We start from the raw sequence: 17,979 nt of genomic DNA on the forward strand, positions 1-17,979 counted from the left end.
AGCCATTCTGACTTGTGTGAGATGATGCCTCATAGTGGTTTTGATTTGCATTTCTGTAATAATGTGTGATATTGAGTATCTTTTCATGTGTTTATTAGCCATCTGCTTGTCTTCTTTGGAGAAATGTCTTTTTAGTTCTTTTGCTCACTATTTGATTGGGTTGTTCATTTTTCTGGTATTGAGCTGCATGAACTGCATGTATATTTTTGAGATTAATTCTTTGTCAGTTGTTTTGTTTGCTATTATTTTCTCTCATTGTGAAGGCTGCCTTTTCACATTGCTTGTAGTTTCCTTCGTTGTGCAACAGCTTTTAAGTTTAATTAGGTCCTATTAGTTTATTTTTGTTTTTATTTCCATTACTCTGGGAGGTGGGTCATAAAGGATCTTGCTGTGATTTATGTCAGAGAGTGCTTTGCTTATGTTTTCCTCTAAGAGTTTTGTCGTTTCTGGTCTTACATTAGATCTTTAATCCATTTTGAGTTTATTTTTGTGTATAGTTTAGGAAATTTTTCTAGTTTCATTCTTTTACATGTGGTTGACCAGTTTTCCCAGCACCACTTGTTAAAGAGACTGTATTTTCTCCATTGTATATTTTTGCCTCCCTTGTCAAAGATAAGGTGTCCATAGGTGCATGTATTTATCTCTGGGCTTTCTATTTTGTTCATTGACCTATATTTCTGTGTTTGTGTCTTGATGACCATGGCTTTGTAGTATAGTCTGAAGCCAGGGAGGTTGATTCTTCCAGTTCCATTCTTCTTTCACAAGATTGCTTTGGCTATTCAAGTTTTTTTTTTTTTTTGTATCTCCATACAAATTGAGAAATTGTTTTAGTTCTATGAAAAGTACCATTGGTAGCTTGGTAGTTAGTGCACTGAATCTATAGATTGCTTTGGGTAGTATACTCATTTTCAATACATTGATTCTTCCAATCTATGAACATGATATGTTTCTCCATCTATTTGTGTCATCTTTGATTTCTTTCATCAGTGTTTTATAGTTTTCTATATACAGGCCTTTTGTTTCTTTAGGTAAATTTATTCTTAAGTATTTTATTCTTTCTGTCTCAATGGTGAATGGTATTGTTTTGAATGGTATTGTTTCCTTAATTTCTTTTTCTGATTTTTCATTGTTAGTGTATAGGGATTTCTCTGTATTTATTTTATATCCTGTAACTTTACTATATTCATTGATTAGCTATAGTCATTTTCTAGTAATTTTCTGGTGGTATCTTTAGGATTTTCTGTGTAGAGGATATGTTATCTGTAAACAGTGAGGGTTTAACTTCTTTTCCAATCTGGATTCCTTTTATTTCTTTTTCTTCTTTGATTGCTATGACTAAGACTTCCAAAACTATGTTGAATAGTAGTGGTGAGAATGGGTATCCTTGTCTTGTTCCTGAGTTTAGGGGAAATGTTTTCAATTTTTTTGCCATTGAGGATAATGTTTGCTGTGGGTTTGTCATATATCACTTCAATTGTGTTGAGGTATGTTTTGTCTATGCCTGCTTTCTGAAGAGTTTTTTTTTTTTTTTCAATCATAAATGGGTGTTGAATTTTGTCAAAGGCTTTCTCTGTATCTATTGAGATAATCATATGGCTTTTATCTTTCAATCTTTTAATATGGTGTATCACATTGATTGATTTGTGAATATTGAAGAATCCTTGCAACCCTGGAATAAAACCCACTTGGTCATGATGTACAATCTTTTAAATATGTTGTTAAATTCTGTTTCCTAGAATTTTGTTGAGTATTTTTGAATCTATGTCCATTAGTGATATAGGGCTGTAGTGTTTTTTTGTTGGTTTGTTTTTTTTTTTGGTGGCATATTTGGTTTTGGTATCAGGGCAATGGTAGCCTCATAGAATGAGTTTAGGAGTTTGCCTTACTCTGCAATTTTTCTGGAAGAGTTTGAGTAGGATAGATGGTAACTCTTCTCTAAATTTTTGGTAGAATTCACCTGGGAAGTCATCTGGTCCTGGGCTTTTGTTTGTTGGAAGATTTTTGATTATAGTTTCAATTTCTGTGCTTGTGATGGGTCTGTTCAGATTTTCTATTTCTTCCTGCTTCAGTTTTGGAAGGTTATACTTTTCTAAGAATTTGTCCATTTCTTCCAAGTTGTCCAGTTTATTGGCATATAGTTGCTCATAGTAGTCTCTTATGATCTTTTGCATTTTTGTGTTGTCTGTTGTGATTTCTCCATTTTCATTTCTAATTTTATTGATTTGATTCTTTTAATTTTTTTTCCTTGGAGTCTGACTAACAGTTTGTCTATTTTGTTTATCTTCTCAGAGAACTAGCCTTTAATTTTGTTGCTCTTTGTTATAGTTTCCCTCATTTATTTTTAATTTATTTCTGCTCTGATGCTTATGGTTTCTTTCCTTCTACTAACTTTGGGGCTTTATTGTTTTTCTTTTTCTAGTTGCTTCAGGTGTAAAGTTAGATTGTTTATTTGGTGTTTCTTTTGTTTCTTGAGGTAGGTTTGTATTGCTATGAACTTCCCTCTTGGCATTGCTTTTACTGAATTCCAGAGGTTTTGGATTGTCATGTTTTCATTATCATTTGTTTCTATGCACATTTTCATTTCTTCCATGATCTGTTGGTTATTTGGAAGCATGTTGTTTAAGCTTCATATGTTTGTGGTTTTTGTAGCCTTCTCCCCCCTGTAACTGATACTTAATTTTACTGCATTGTGATCAGAAAAGATGCTTGAAATGATTTCAATTTTTAAAAATTTACCAAGGCTAGATTTGTATTTTTATTGCTCTGAGAGGTGGATTGAAAGAGACCTTGATGCAATATAAGTGTTCTGACTATGCTTTCCTCTATGAGTTTTACAGTATCCACCTTACATTTAGGTCATTAATCTATTTTTAATTTTTTTTGTGTGTGTATGATTTAGGTAGTGTTTTCATTTCATTCATTTACATGTGAGAAATGAAAAGCCTGCAGAGGCTTTACACTTATTGGACAGGCTTTCTTTTCTCCATTGTATATTCTTGCTTCCTCTGTCAAAGATAAGATGCCCATACGTGTTTGAGTTTATCTATGGACTTTGTATCCTTGTTCCATTGATCTATATTACAGTTTTGATCTATATTACATTGATCTATATTACAATACCAGATTGTTTTGATGACTAGCTTTGTAGTATAGTCTAGAGACAGAAAGCTTGATTCATCCAGTTCTGTTTTTTTCCTTCTCAGGATTGCTTTGGCTATTCAGAATCTTTGTGTGCAAGAGATTTCTCTGTGTTAATTTTGTATTGTGCAACTTCACCAAATTCATTGATTAGCTCTGGTAGTTTTCTGGTAGCATGTTTAGGATTTTCTATGTATAGTATCATGTCATCTGCAAACAGTAACAGTTTTAAGTCTTCTTTTACATTCTGTATTCCTTTCACTGCTTTTTCATCTCTAATTGATGTGGCTAGGACTTCCAAAATGATGCTGAATAATAGTGACAAGAGTGGATATCCTTGTCTTGTTCCTGATCTTATAGGAAATGCTTTACATTTTTAACCTTTGAGGATGACATTTCTTGTGAGTTTGTCATATATGGGCTTTGTTATGTTGAAGTAGGTTCCCTCTAAGCTCACTTTCCAGAGAGTGTTTTTCATAAGTTGGCATTGAATTTTGTCAAATCTTTTTCTGAATCTATTGAGATGATCATATGGCTATCATTTTTTAGTTTATTGATGTGGTATATCACACTGATTGATTTGTGGATGTTGAAAAATCCTTGCATCCTTGAGATGAATCTCACTTGATCATGAGGCATGATCCTTTTAATACACTGTTGGATTCAGTTTGCTAGCATTTTGTTGAGGATATTTGTGTCTATGTACATCAGTGATACTGGCCTGTAATTTTCACCAGTGTCCAGGTAATGGTGGCCTCATAGAATGAGCTTGAGAGTGTTCCTTCCTCTGCAATGTTTTAAAGAGTTTCAGAAGGATAGGTGTTAACTCTTCTCTGATAGAATTCACTTGTGAAACCATCTGGTCCTGGACTTTTGTTTGTTTGAAGATTTTCAATCACAGTTTCAATTTCAGTACCTTGATTGTTCTGTTTACATTTTCTGTTTCTTCCTGGTTCAGTCTTGGAAAGTTGTGCCTTTCTAAGAATTTGTCCATTTCTTCTAGGTTGTTCATTTTATTGACTTATAGTTGCTTGTAGTAGTAACTTATGATCCTTTGTAGTTCTGTGGTGTTCATTGTAACTTGTCATTTGTCATTTTGTTCATTTGAGTCCTCTACCTTTTTTTCCTGATGAATCTGTCTAGAGGTTTATCAATTTTGTTTATCTTCTCAAAGGACCAGCTTTAGTTTCATTGATCTTTGCTATTGATTCTTTGTTTCTGTTTCATTGATTTCTTCTCTGATTTTTTCAATGTGGTATTGTTGCATTAGTTACAGTGTTGCATTAGTTTCTACTCTACAACAAACTGAACGAGCTACAAGTATACACACATTCTCTCTTCTAATACCTCCCTCCCAACCGCCCATCTCACCCATCTAGGTGACCACAGAGTACCAAGCTAAGCTCCCTGTGCTACACAGCAGGTCTCCACCAGCTGTCAGTCTTACACAAGATGGTGTGTATACGTCAGTCTCAATCCCCCAGTTCAGCACAAACCTCCCCTTCCGTGTCCACACATCCGTCTCTATATCTGCGTCTCTATTCCTGTCCTGCAAATAGGTCCATCTGTACCATTTTTCTAGATTCCACATATATGCATTAACATATGACATTTATTTTTCTCTTTCTGACTTACTTCACTCAGTATGACAGACTCTAGATTCACCCATATCTCTACAAATGACTCAGTTTTATTCCTTTTTAAGACTAATATTCCATTGTATATATGTACGACATCTTCTTTATCCATTAATCTGCTGATGGACATTTAGGTTACTTCCAAGTTCTGGCTATTGTAAACAGTGCTGCAATGAACAAATGGTTCCTGCAGCTCAATAAGCAAAAAAACAAAAAACAAAAAAACCAAACAGTCAAAAAGTGGGCAGAAGTCCTAAATAGACACTTCTCCAAATAAGCCATACTAATGGCCAAGAGGCACATGAAAATACACTCAACATCACAAATTATTAGAGAAAAGCAAGTCAAACTACAAAGAGACAACACCTCACACCAGTCAGAATGACCACCATTAAAAAATCTACAAACAATAAATGTTAAAGAGGGTGTGGAAAAAGGGAACCCTCTTGCACTGTTGGTGGGAATGTAAATTGATACAACCACTATGGAGAATAGTATGGAGGTTCCTTAAAAAACTAAGAACTACCATATGACCCAGCAATCTCATGCCTGGATATACTCTGAAAAAAACATAATTCAAAAGGACACATGTACCCCAATATTGTACACTGATCTTTATGCTTTCTTTCCTTCTACTGACTTTAGGTTTTGTTTGTTCTTCTTTCTCTCTTTGCTTTAGGTATAAGACTAAGTTGGATCCGCAAATCAATCAATGTAATACACCACATTAACAAATTGAAAGATAAAAACCATATGATTATCTCAATAGATGCAGAGAAAGCCTTTGACAAAATTCAATACTCATTTATGATTAAAACTCTCCAGCAAGCAGGTATAGAGGGAACATACCTCAACATAATAAAGCTATATATGACAAACCCACAGCAAGCATTACCCTCAATGGTGAAAAATTGAAAGCATTTCCCCTGAAATCAGGAACAAGACAAGGGTGTCCACTTTCACCACTACTATTCAACATAGTTTTGGAAGTTTTGGCCACAGCAATCAGAGCAGAAAAAGAAGTAAAAGGAATCCAGATAGGAAAAGAAGAAATGAAACTCTCGCTATTTGCAGATGACATGATCCTCTACATAGAAAACCCTAAAGACTCTACCAGAAAATTACTAGAGCTAATCAATGAATATAGTAAAGTTTTTCAGGATGTAAAATTAACACACAGAAATCCCTTGCATTCCTACACACTAACAACGAGAAAACAGAAAGAAAAATTAAGGAAATAATACCATTCACCATTGCAACAAAAAGAATAAAATACTTAGGAGTATATCTACCTAAAGAAACAAAAGACCTATTCACAGAAAACTATAAAACACTGATGAAAGAAATCAAAGAGGACACAAACAGATGGAGAAATATACCGTGTTCATGGATTGGAAGAATCAATATTGTCAAAATGGCTATTCTACCCAAAGCAATCTATAGATTCAATGCAGTCCCTATCAAGCTACCAACGGTATTTTTCACAGAACTAGAACAAATAATTTCACAATTTGTATGGAGATACAAAAAACCTCGAATAGCCAAAGTAATCTTGAGAAAGAAGAATGGAACTGGAGGAATCAACCTGCCTGACTTCAGACTCTACTACAAAGCCACGGTCATCACGACAGTATGGTACTGGCACAAAGACAGAAATATGGATCAATGGAACAGAATAGAAAGCCCATAGATAAATCCATGAACCTATGGACACCTTATCTTTGACAAAGGAGGCAAGGATATGCAATGGAAAAAAGACAACCTCTTTAACAAGTGGTGCTGGGAAAACTGGTCAACCACTTGTAAAAGAATGAACCTAGAACACTTTCTAACACCATACACAAAAATAAACTCAAAATGGATTAAAGATCTAAATGTAAGACCAGAAACTATAAAACTCCTAGAGGAGGACATTGGCAAAACACTCTCTGACATAAATCACAGCAGGATCCTCTATGACCCACCTCCTAGAATATTGGAAATAAAAGCAAAACTAAACAAATGGGACCTAATGAAACTTAAAACCTTTTGCACAACAAAGGAAACTATAAGTAAGGTGAAAAGACAGCCCTCAGATTGGGAGAAAATAATAGCAAGTGAAGCAACAGACAAAGGATTAATCTCAAAAATAGACAAGCAACTCCTGCAGCTCAATCCCAGAAAAATAAATGACCCAATCAAAAAATGGGCCAAAGAACTAAACAGACATTTCTCCAAAGAAGACATACAGATGGCTAACAAACACATGAAAAGATGCTCAACATCACTCATTATCAGAGAAATGCAAATCAAAACCACAATGAGGTACCATTACACGCCAGTCAGGATGGCTGCTATCCAAAAGTCTACAAGCAATAAATGCTGGAGAGGGTGTGGAGAAAAGGGAACCCTCTTACACTGTTGGTGGGAATGCAAACTAGTACAGCCGCTATGGAGAACAGTTTAGAGATGTCTTAAAAAACTGGAGATAGAACTGCCATATGCCCCAGCAATCCCACTTCTGGGCATACACACTGAGGAAACCAGATCTGAAAGAGACACGTGCACCCCAATGTTCATCGCAGCACTGTTTATAATAGCCAGGACATGGAAGCAACCTAGATGCCCATCAGCAGACGAATGGATAAGGAAGCTGTGGTACATATACACCATGGAATATTACTCAGCCATTAAAAAGAATTCATTTGAGTCAGTTCTAATGAGATGGATGAAACTGGAGCCCATTATACAGAGTGAAGCCAGAAAGATAAAGAATATTACAGCATACTAACACATATATATGGAATTTAGAAGGATGGTAATGATAACCATATATGCAAAACAGAAAAAGAGACAAAGAACAGACTTTTGGACTCTGTGGGAGAAGGTGAGAGTGGGATGTTTCGAGAGAACAGCATGTATATTATCTATAGTGAAACAGATCACCAGCCCAGGTGGGATGCATGAGACAAGTGCTCGGGCCTGTTGCACTGGGAAGACCCAGAGGAATCGGGTGGAGAGGGAGGTGGGAGGGGGTATCGGGATGGGGAATACATGTAACTCCATGGCTGATTCATGTCAATGTATGACAAAACCCACTGAAATGTTGTGAAGTAATTAGCCTCCAACTAATAAAAATAAATGAAAAAAAAAAAAAAAAGGAAACCCTGCCCACAAGAAAACTTCAAAAAGTTATAAATAAAGAAAGTTAAAAAAAAAAAAAGGTTAAGTTGTTTATTTGAGGTTTTTCTTGTTTCTTGAGGTAAGATTGTATTGCTCTATAGTTTCTTCTTAGAACTGTTTTTGTCACATCCCGTAGGTTTGGGGTCATTGTGTTTTCATTGCTGTTTATCATTAGATAGATTTTGATTCTTTCTTTGACTTCTTCAGTGACTCATTGGTCATTTAGTAACAGTCTATTTAGCCTCAATGTGTTTGTGTTTTTTACAGCCCCCCCCCCCCCACAATTGATTTCTAATCTCATAGTGTTGTGTTTAAAAAAGATACTTAATATGATTTCAGTTTTCTTAAATTTACTGAGGCTTGATTCGTGACCCAAGATGTGATTATCCTGGAGAATGTTCCATGTGCCCTTGACTATAATCTCTTCAAATATCTTCTCAGGCCCTTTCTCCTTTTCTTCTTCTTCTGGGATCCCTATAATTTGAATGTTGATGCATTTAATGTTTTTCTAGAGGTCTCTGGGACTGACCTCATTTATTTTCATTCTTTTTTCTTTATTTAGCTCCATGATAGAGATTTCTGTCTTTCTGTCTTCTAGGTGAATTATTGATTCTTCTGCCTCAGTTATTCTATTACTGATTTCTCTTAGTGTATTTTCATTTCAGTTATTGTATTGTTCCTCTCTGTTTGTTCTTTAGTTCTAGGTCTTTGTTAAACATTTCTTGTATATTCTTGATCTGTGTCTCCATTCTTTTTCCAAGACTTTGGATCATCTTTACTGTCATGACTCTGAATTCTTTTTCATATAGATTGCCCATCTCCTCTTCATTTAGTTGTTGTTATAGGTTTTTATCTTGTTTATTCATCTGCAAGTATTTATCTGTCTTCTCATTTTGTCACACTTACTATTTTGTGGTCTCCTTGCTGCAGGCTGAAGGATCATAGTTCCTCTTGCTTCTGGTGTTTGCCTCCTGGTGGCGTGAGGTTATTCCAGAGACTTGTGCTGGTACCCCTTTGAGAGGGTGTTTGATTGGTGTTGTGTGGCCAGAGCCTGCTTGGATATTGAGCGGAACCTCCTCTTTGCCCTGTGGTTGCCCCTGCCCTGTCAAGGGCAGAGTCTGCTCCCTAACTGTTGATATGTTTCCTAGCTGTGTTTCTTATCTGCAATGTGGGATGGGTGGAATTGGAGTACTCCTACTGGAGTAACAGCCACTGAATATTCCTCCTCTGGAAATGTTCATCTGTGAAATGTGCTATTTGTGTCCCCTTTCACCTGTTGTTCAGTTGTACCCCTGAGCATACATGTCTACAAAGCTGCTAAAGCCAGACCCATCTCAGCTGCAGAAGCACTTACACTTTTGGATGTTTCACAGGTTCTGAATTTAGGAATCTGTCTGCAGAGGTGTGACTCTGTGGTTGGTGCAACCAGGAGGAGAAATTTCAGCCCTTCTTTCTTAGTCATAGATCTCTGGGGCTCAGCAGTGGTTTCAGCCCCATCTCTGCCTGTGTTCCTCACACCAGAATCTGCTCCAGAGGTTACCAGAGCCCACAGACCTGTCAGGCCGAAAAGAGCTGAAGTGGCAATTGAGGCAAACAGACTGCCCAGGCAGGAGGGTGTTGAGGTAGGGATTGAAACACAAGTGCTCATCAAGTGGTGACCTGGGTGAGCATGTCACCCAGGCTGGGGGAGGGGAGTGAGAGGAGGCAGCAGCTGGGGGTATGCAAGCCAGCTCCACCAGGAGCCCTCCCTAGTTCCTATGGAGGCAGGGGGTGCTGAGGGAGGAGAGAGGCTACAATGGTGGCCCTGTCTTTTGTGCACCACTCAACAATGGTGCTTTTCTTCTGTGATGGCCTGAGCTTCCTTCACAAGCATTCCCAGTTGCAGAACTTCTCACTCCCATCTCCTCAGACTGTCTCCCCACAGTCAACAGTAGTCCCCTCCTGTGTGCTCTCCAACCCCCATGTTGCAGTACGCAGCTTCCACCACCACCAGTGGACACCCATCTCAGGCTGGGGCATGCAGGGTTGTAGCATGAACCATCTGCATAGGTCTCAGACCCGCCTGCCACAGACTACTCTCCTCTGAGCCTCTGAAGTTCCTTTCTGTTCTAGCTGAACTCTCCACTGGTGAGGGGGCTTCTACAGATTCAGGAACCTCTCCTCACCTTCACTCCATGCTAGGGGCTCAAGTCCCATCATTATTCTTATCCTCTTCCTTTCCCCCTTTTCTTTTTCTCATCTTACCTGGTTTTATGGGGATCTTTCTTGTCCTTTTATTAATAGGTGCCTGAGGTCCTCTGCTAGTGTTCAGCAGGTGCTCTGTGAGAATTTTACCATGTGTAGATGTATTCTTGATGCGTTTGTGGGGGAGAGATGAATTCCACATCCTCCTCATCCTCTGCCATCTTGAAAACCCTCTAACTTATATTTCTCTTATGGGAAAAATCCCCATAGGGAATAAATAGAGAATCACACATAAATCTGACTTCTAAAGATTCTATGTTTTCCAATCTGTTTACTACTGTAGGATGGATACTTTTGCTATTCCTATGCAAGGTGATCCCTCTCCTCTGGGACATGACACACCCAGCCATTGCATGGCTGGTCTGGGCACAGCCCTGAGAAGGATGTACATGAATTATTCACCTTTTCTCTGTGTGACCCTTACTAGCATCTTCACAGATTTGACTGTGCATCCTAACTGCTTCATCAGCCTTCTTGCTTGCCTCTGAAGGCCAGCTTCCTCCCAGGGCTGTAAAGGATAAGTGATGTCTGTCCCATCACAAGTGTCTTATCTTGGTGGTTAACCAAGACTTCCATGGTTTATGCTCACTTGAAGGTATCAGGAGTTGCCTTGGGTAGAGAGATTAAAAAAAAAAAAAAACACCATACTGTTCACCTCCCTTAAAATTGCTTCTGCCTTTTAAAGCTTATGTTGAGTGATCAAGAATGTCTTCAGGAAGTTGTCTCACTGATGAAATAAGCATCTTTATAATTAAACTAGATAGTGAGGTGCCGAATGGGGAGTGATAAGCTCTGTATTGAGATTTATTGATCTTTGGAGGGCAGAGATCTATTTATATGTCCTCATCTCAGACATGAAGGAATCAGGGCTGGGGGCTCACTCAGAGTCAGTGAGGCAGGGGAGGGTGTGAGAAAGCTTCCCGAATTGCCAAAATGAAAATGGCAGGCTTCCTGGGATGGAAATCCGATTTGTAGTTTGTTTATTGATTTCCTGTAACCGTTCACTGCCTCCTGTTTGGCTTCGTGGAATGTAGTAGAATATTTTGATTATTGCTTGAAAATCCTAGCTTGTCAAATTCACACAAAGATTCGGGAACACTCTCGAAAATGGAAATTTCAGAGATGCGGCATGGATGAAAGCAAGTTTTGTGTGTTCATAGCATTCTGCAGGCTTGACCTGAACCACTGAAAAGCAGTCTGATTTCACATCTGGGCACTTCTTCCTCTGGTTCTCTTTCTGTCCTTCCCTCCCTTCCATCCCCCACATTTATCAACCTCAGCCTAGGAAGCAGAGGTCCTTAGGAGTCTTGTTAGAATGCAGATTTAGGTTCACTGGGAATCCCAGGAGGTGGTGCTGCTGCTCCTGTGAGGACCACACTTTGAGGGCCACTCTGAGCCTCTGTGGGATTGGGGAGCCTTGGGGAGGCAGCAAGCTTGTCTGTAGGCTAAGACAAGTATCTGGTTCTAAGGGCTAAGGGGGCTGTTTTCCAGCTGCTATTGGCTCAGGATGATCCATGGCTATCATTTTCCAAGGAACAAGACAGCCATTGGCCCCTCCTCTGCCCCACAGAGCTTTCATGTGACCAGGTTGAGACCCCGTGAACCCCTCTGGGTCCACGCTGAGGCAGCTACTGCTTCTGAGGGCTTAGTTCACTGCATTCCTGCTGCCTTAGGGAGGAGCCAATGTGAAAAAGGATTTACCTCTCTGTTTTCTCTCCCTGGTCCAGTTTCCTATAGTGAGAGATGGACTATCCTCTAGACTGTGGCTCAGACAGTGAAAGATTTTGCCTGCAAGGCAGGAGACATGAGTTCGATCCCTGGGTTGGGAAGATCCCCTGGAGGAGGGCATGGTAACCCACTCCAGTATTCTTGCCTGGAGAATCCCCATGGACAGAGGAGCCTGGCAGACTGCAGTCCGTGAGGTCACAAAGAGTCAGGCATGACTGAGCAGCTAAGCACAGCACAGGAGTGTGAGGGTCATGTCTCATGATAGTTCCTTATGCACAGGATGGTAGTCAAGTGATCTGATCATTAAGCTGCTTTGGATATTTAGGTTCTAAACTGACTGACTTCACTGTTCTTCAACAGTTAGAGACAAACTGTTTAGATTATTTTTTCCCCTTTGTTCTGTTCTTCCAGGCTTGTTACCTGACTGTGATTGGAAGGTATGTAGAACCTGACTTGGACAGTCCCCTGCCATGGGGTGAGCTGCTGTATGGATGTGGTTTTAATCACAATAGCCTTCAGCAGCCAGCACCTCTTTGTCTCCCTATCTTACTGGATCTCCCAAGAGCCACGGCTTCAAATTTCTGAGACACATATAATAGCAACAGATTTTTAGAATAAACAAATACAAAAAGTATGTAGAAATTAGGATATTATCTCAATGAAATGATTTCAGATGCAAAGTCTGAAAAGGCTTTAACCTAGTTTTCTTGGCTGTCTAGAAATCAGATTGACTAATGAAATCAAGGAGGAATAAGAGTAGTTGGAGAAATATATTACATTTTTATGATCAGAACAGAAGCAAGGGAAATGATAAAGTAAAATAATAGAGGACAATATGTTTAAGCTAGGTAAAGGAGAGATTTCCTCAGCATATGTTTTAAAATGTAGATGCCAAGCTAGAAGAAATGACATAGAAAATCAGATATTTGAAAGCCAGGAGAGGCAGATATGAAAGGGAAAAGAACAAATAAGCCTGGGGATAATTCCTCTTAAACCAGGTTTTAGAAAAGAGGGAAATATTTCAAATGTTACTAAATCAGAAACAGTGCCAGGTACAACAAAGGTAAGAGAAACAATGTTTTTGGGAGAAAACTGGAATGACTCTTCAGAAGATGCCAGAATCCAGAACATGATGGAAAAAACAGTTAGAGGTAGAAATACAGACTCCAACATAAGAGAAATGTGTAACCGTCCTTGCACGTTGGGATAGCTGTTCCAAAGAGATTATAGAAAACCCTATTCGAGAGACTATTACTAAGAAGAAGAATGATTTGGAAACTTTCAAAATGCCATGGGTATTGCTTGCACCTTGAGGGGACATACCCAAGAAGTGTAAGAGACTAATACATTAAGAGAAGTCACAGAAAAAAAAATGGGAATATTAAATGGGAGCAAGCAGATAGTAATAGATGAAGTTTGGGCCTGGGTTGAACAGATGAGAGAATCTGTCCTTTGTGAATGAGATTATGCCACACAGTGATGCTTTGAAGGTGGGAAGGTTTGAACAGCGGATGATTGTAACAGACCCAGATTGTTTTGATTTCTTATTTCTTGCTATAGGAAAATGTGCAAGACAGAATCTGAAGGAGTATTATCCAAAATCATATGTCTGAGCCAGACATCAAAGGGAAAGTAGAAGGAAAGAAGAGAGGAGGCAAATTCTAGGAATGTTTTTAGCACTACCTGTGTTAAAACAGGAAAGGATGTCCTTAAAAATGTAACTTGAACATTTAGGAACTCAACTGAGCCTTCCTGAAAAGGATAGGGGAATAACAAGATGGCAATAGAATATAGAGGAGCACTCAATGTTCTCTGCTTACTACTTCAGACCCCACTGTCCATCCTCCAGACCTGCTCTGTGCTTCTAAAGGACAGCCTCTATCACTCAGACTGCTTTACCCTGGTGATCTGGTTGAGTCCAGCCAATGGAAGGCCCAGCAGGATTAGAGAATAAGAGGGGCTGAGGCACTTATTCACTGACTCCCTGCCTGCCCAGTTACAGTTTGGCAGTGGCTGCATTTCCCTGTTGGGCAGCTCCTCTCACTGCTCCCTTCTCTCACCCCTTCAGCCTGGGCTGGCAATATCTTCCCTGGATGCTTCCTTTGTAGGTTAACTTTGCTGTTGTTTGGCTGCCCAGTCATATCTGACTCTTCTGTGACCCCCGGATTGGGATTTTCCACGCAAGAAAATACTGGAGTGGGTTGCCATTTCCTTTCTCCAGGGGATCTTCCCAACCCAGGGATTGAACCTGCGACTTCTGCATTCTCAGGAGGATTATTTACCGCTGAACCACTGGGGACAGCCACTTTACTTGTCCACAAATCCTCAAACACAGTGCTCAAAAGAAAAATGAAAATTTAGAGCTCCTTAATGATGCAGAAAAACAACAACAACAAAATACCTTAAACAAGATCTGTTCACTGTTAGTGTCATCATTGTAGATATCTAAAACTTTGCAGTGACAGTTATTTCTTGCAAGATATCTCAAATGCCACTCTTCAAGTGAAAAGACAGTATATGCAGGAGGTGGGATTTCCCCTTAGGTATGTAAATACATAGGCTCCAAATTAGCCTCCCAGTGGGAGGCTTTAAATGGTATCCTGGTAAGGCTGCATGCAGAGACTTTTGTTGTCTATTGTTTTCACCTTTTAGCACAGACTTTGCTATGGACTGTGGTAACACTAAGTACTCAGATCCAGAGATACAGAAATGCAGATTAACCATATTAGGGGTTATATTTTGAAACTAGTGCTGTGATAATTTTATGTGTCTTACTGACTGTTTGGACTCTACTTATAACGCATGAGGGCTTGCCACTTAATTCAATTTGGGAGGCTCTGAGAAAATTAAATTCATAGAGTGGGCAAGAGCCAAGGCAATGCTATTGAAAAATCCAAATTCTATCCAGGCATCACAAATCCTCCAATTTGAGATTGAGCAACATTAAAAATTCAGAGAGATTATAATATAACAATCATACAGATTTAAAATTATTTTGATTTCAAATTAAAAAATATTTATTTATTTATTTATTTTTATTAGTTGGAGGTTAATTACTTTACAATATTTTAGTACTGACATGAATCAGCCATGAATTTGCTCTAAGAATCCTAGATATGTACTGCTTTGACTTTATTCATAAAGTCAAAAATCATCACATTTATATAAACATCTGTGTTTGTGCTCGGTCACTCGGGTGTGTTCGACTTTTTCCAGCCCCATGCACTGTAGCCCACCAGGCTCCTCTGCCCATGGAATTTTCCAGGCAAGAATACTGGAGTGGGTTGCCATTCCCTGCTCCAAGGGATCTTGGACATGAATCAGCCATGGATTTACATGTGTTCCCCATCCTGATCCCTCCTCCCACCTCCCTCCCGATGCCATCCCTCTGGGTCATCCCAGTGCACCAGACCTGAGCACTTGTCTCATGCATCCAACTTGGGCTGGTGATCTGTTTCACACTTGATAATATACATGTTTCGATGTTATTCTCTCAGATCATCCCACTCTTGCCTTCTCCCACAGAGTTCATTTCAAATTTTATTTATTTATTTTTTTCATTTCAAATTTTAAAAGGTAAGATAATTTAAGTTTGGTCTTTAACTTATGAAGAAATATATTTTGAACATTAATTTCTCCTTGCAGAATTCATACTTGGAGATGATTTCTACTCAAACTTGGGTACATTTATTTCTCTGAATGGACTATAGTATTTTATGCTGTTAATAATAACATTGCAGAACCTCTGATGTGCTGTATTAGGTTTTACAGCTGGGCAAATTTGGGATGGATGTGGAACAGAGAATGAATTATTTAGCTTTGAAATGAATCAGATTAATAAGTTGCATTTCAATTTTTAAAATGCATATTCAATTTACTAAATTAATTAAATAATAAATTTATAAATATTAAACAGTATTTAATAAATAAAACATTTAATTTATTAAATAATATTTAATTTATTATCAGATTAAAAAACCCATTTCAGAGTTTTTGGAAAGTGAAATGTTAAACTGAGTGGCCTGCGAAGGACCCACAAGGCAATTGTGGGAGATTGATCTCATGGAGATGGGATGGACTTCTGAGCTCCTCCCCACTCATTTGTTTGAAACTGAGATGAATACAGTGGTTCTTGACTATGGCTGCTCATTAGAGTCTTCTGGCAAGTTCTTAAAATCCCAATCAGGCTGCTTCTCAGGCTTACTAAATCAGAATCTTTACTGATCTCTCTAAATGCCCCTCAAGGTAGTAGAACAAAATGCTGACTGAAGAATTTGAGAGAATAACAGAGCATACATTTCCTCTTCTTTCTTGTGTTTGGATCTTCCTAATGGAAGAAGTGTTTGCTCTCCTCTGGTTAAGAGATAAATTTAATGTTAATAAAAGCCTTTTGCTTTTTAAGTGAAGTTTGTGTTGGTCTGTCTCTGCCAATAACTGGGTGCATAGAATTAATTCAGGGCTGAGATATGAGAAAGACAACTTGATTCCAGTGTTATCTGAGCAGCTTTATCAGTTAAAAAAAAAAAAAAGTCAGTGTTTTTACCTTCATCTGCCTGACTTCTATGTTTTTCCTCTCAGTTTGTTCTGACTTTAAGAGAGGAACAGAATAAGCCAGGACCCAGGGTAGACTAATCCATTTGAATGCCAAAAGCAGGCTAATAATTTGATAATGCTTTAAATCACTATTTAAAAAATACTTGTTCAACATTTTTATCAGGGAGAGGGGTACACTTACATTTTGCTAAGAAAAATTTTATGCATGTTCTTTTATGTCCAAAATTGCATGCATTGCACCAAATGGGACCTAATATTTTAACTTACTTGGTTTACCTTTCATTGATAGGTTTTTTAATTTTTAAAATTTTATTAAAAAATTTTTTTTTTTAAGGTTTTGGCTGTGCCACACAGCATGTGGGATCTTAGGTCCCTGACCAGAGATAAGATCAATGTTCCTTGCATTGGAAGCACAGAGTCTTAACCACTGGACCACCATGGAAGTCCCAATTTCTAGGTTTTCATATCACTCATGATAGCTTTAGTCACTTGGACTCACTAAGCATGGAAGTAATTTACATAGAAATTCTTGCTAAATCTTATTCAAAATATTTTGAAAGTTTGTTTTCCTTGACCTTTATGTAGCCAAATTATTTCTCACTTGTTAGTTGTTCCTATTTTGTCTTTATTTTTCTTTTGGAACTTCCTGAACCAGACAACTTCTTCAAAATCATACCACAAGGTTTATAATATAGTTAATAGTAAATAACTCATTTGTGGCAAAAAGCATTACACAATGCTGATGGGACGTCCAGCTTCAGATTACTGTAGTCACATCAAGTAATGTGTATACATACCTTGTGGAAATAGTCAAGGCAGGGAAGTAAGCACCAGCCAGCAGTACCTTTGAAATTTTAACTTGAGGATACTGCCTTATTCAATGTAAGATGAACTATACTGTTCCTGTGGAAGCTGATATCGCAGTGTCTATATACTCCCTATGCTTTTGTGTCCCTTGTAGACTGATCAGACTGGGCACCTGGCTCTCTGGCTCCTCTGTTGATCTGTGACTGGCCAGGATGCAAGAGAAGACTGCCTGCCAAAATGCCAGATCGAGGCTAAGCTTTAAGTCAGTGGTGCTGGATTATACAATAAAACAGTGAGCTCTGATGATCGTGGTTAGAAGTGGTAGGCTAGGGCTTGTGTGCATGCCTTTTAATGAAAGGTCTTGAGGGCTCACCAGGAAGGAAAATGCGATGTGAATTCTGATGATGAGATATCAATATCAGTGCCTCCCTTGTGGCACTATGGTAAAGAATCTGCCTACCAATGCAGGTTAAATCCCTTGGGTTGGGAAGATCCCTTGGAGCAGGGAATGGCAACCCACTCCAGTATTCTTGCCTGGAAAATTCCATGGGCAGAGGAGCCTGGTGGGCTACAGTGCATGGGGCTGGAAAAAGTCGAACACACCCGAGTGACCGAGCACAAACACAGATGTTTATATAAATGTGATGATTTTTGACTTTATGAATAAAGTCAAAGCAGTACATATCTAGGATTCTTAGAGCAAATTAGT

The sequence above is a fragment of the Dama dama genome, chromosome 1, assembly GCF_033118175.1.
Source record: "Dama dama isolate Ldn47 chromosome 1, ASM3311817v1, whole genome shotgun sequence".
Lineage (NCBI taxonomy): Eukaryota > Metazoa > Chordata > Mammalia > Artiodactyla > Cervidae > Dama > Dama dama.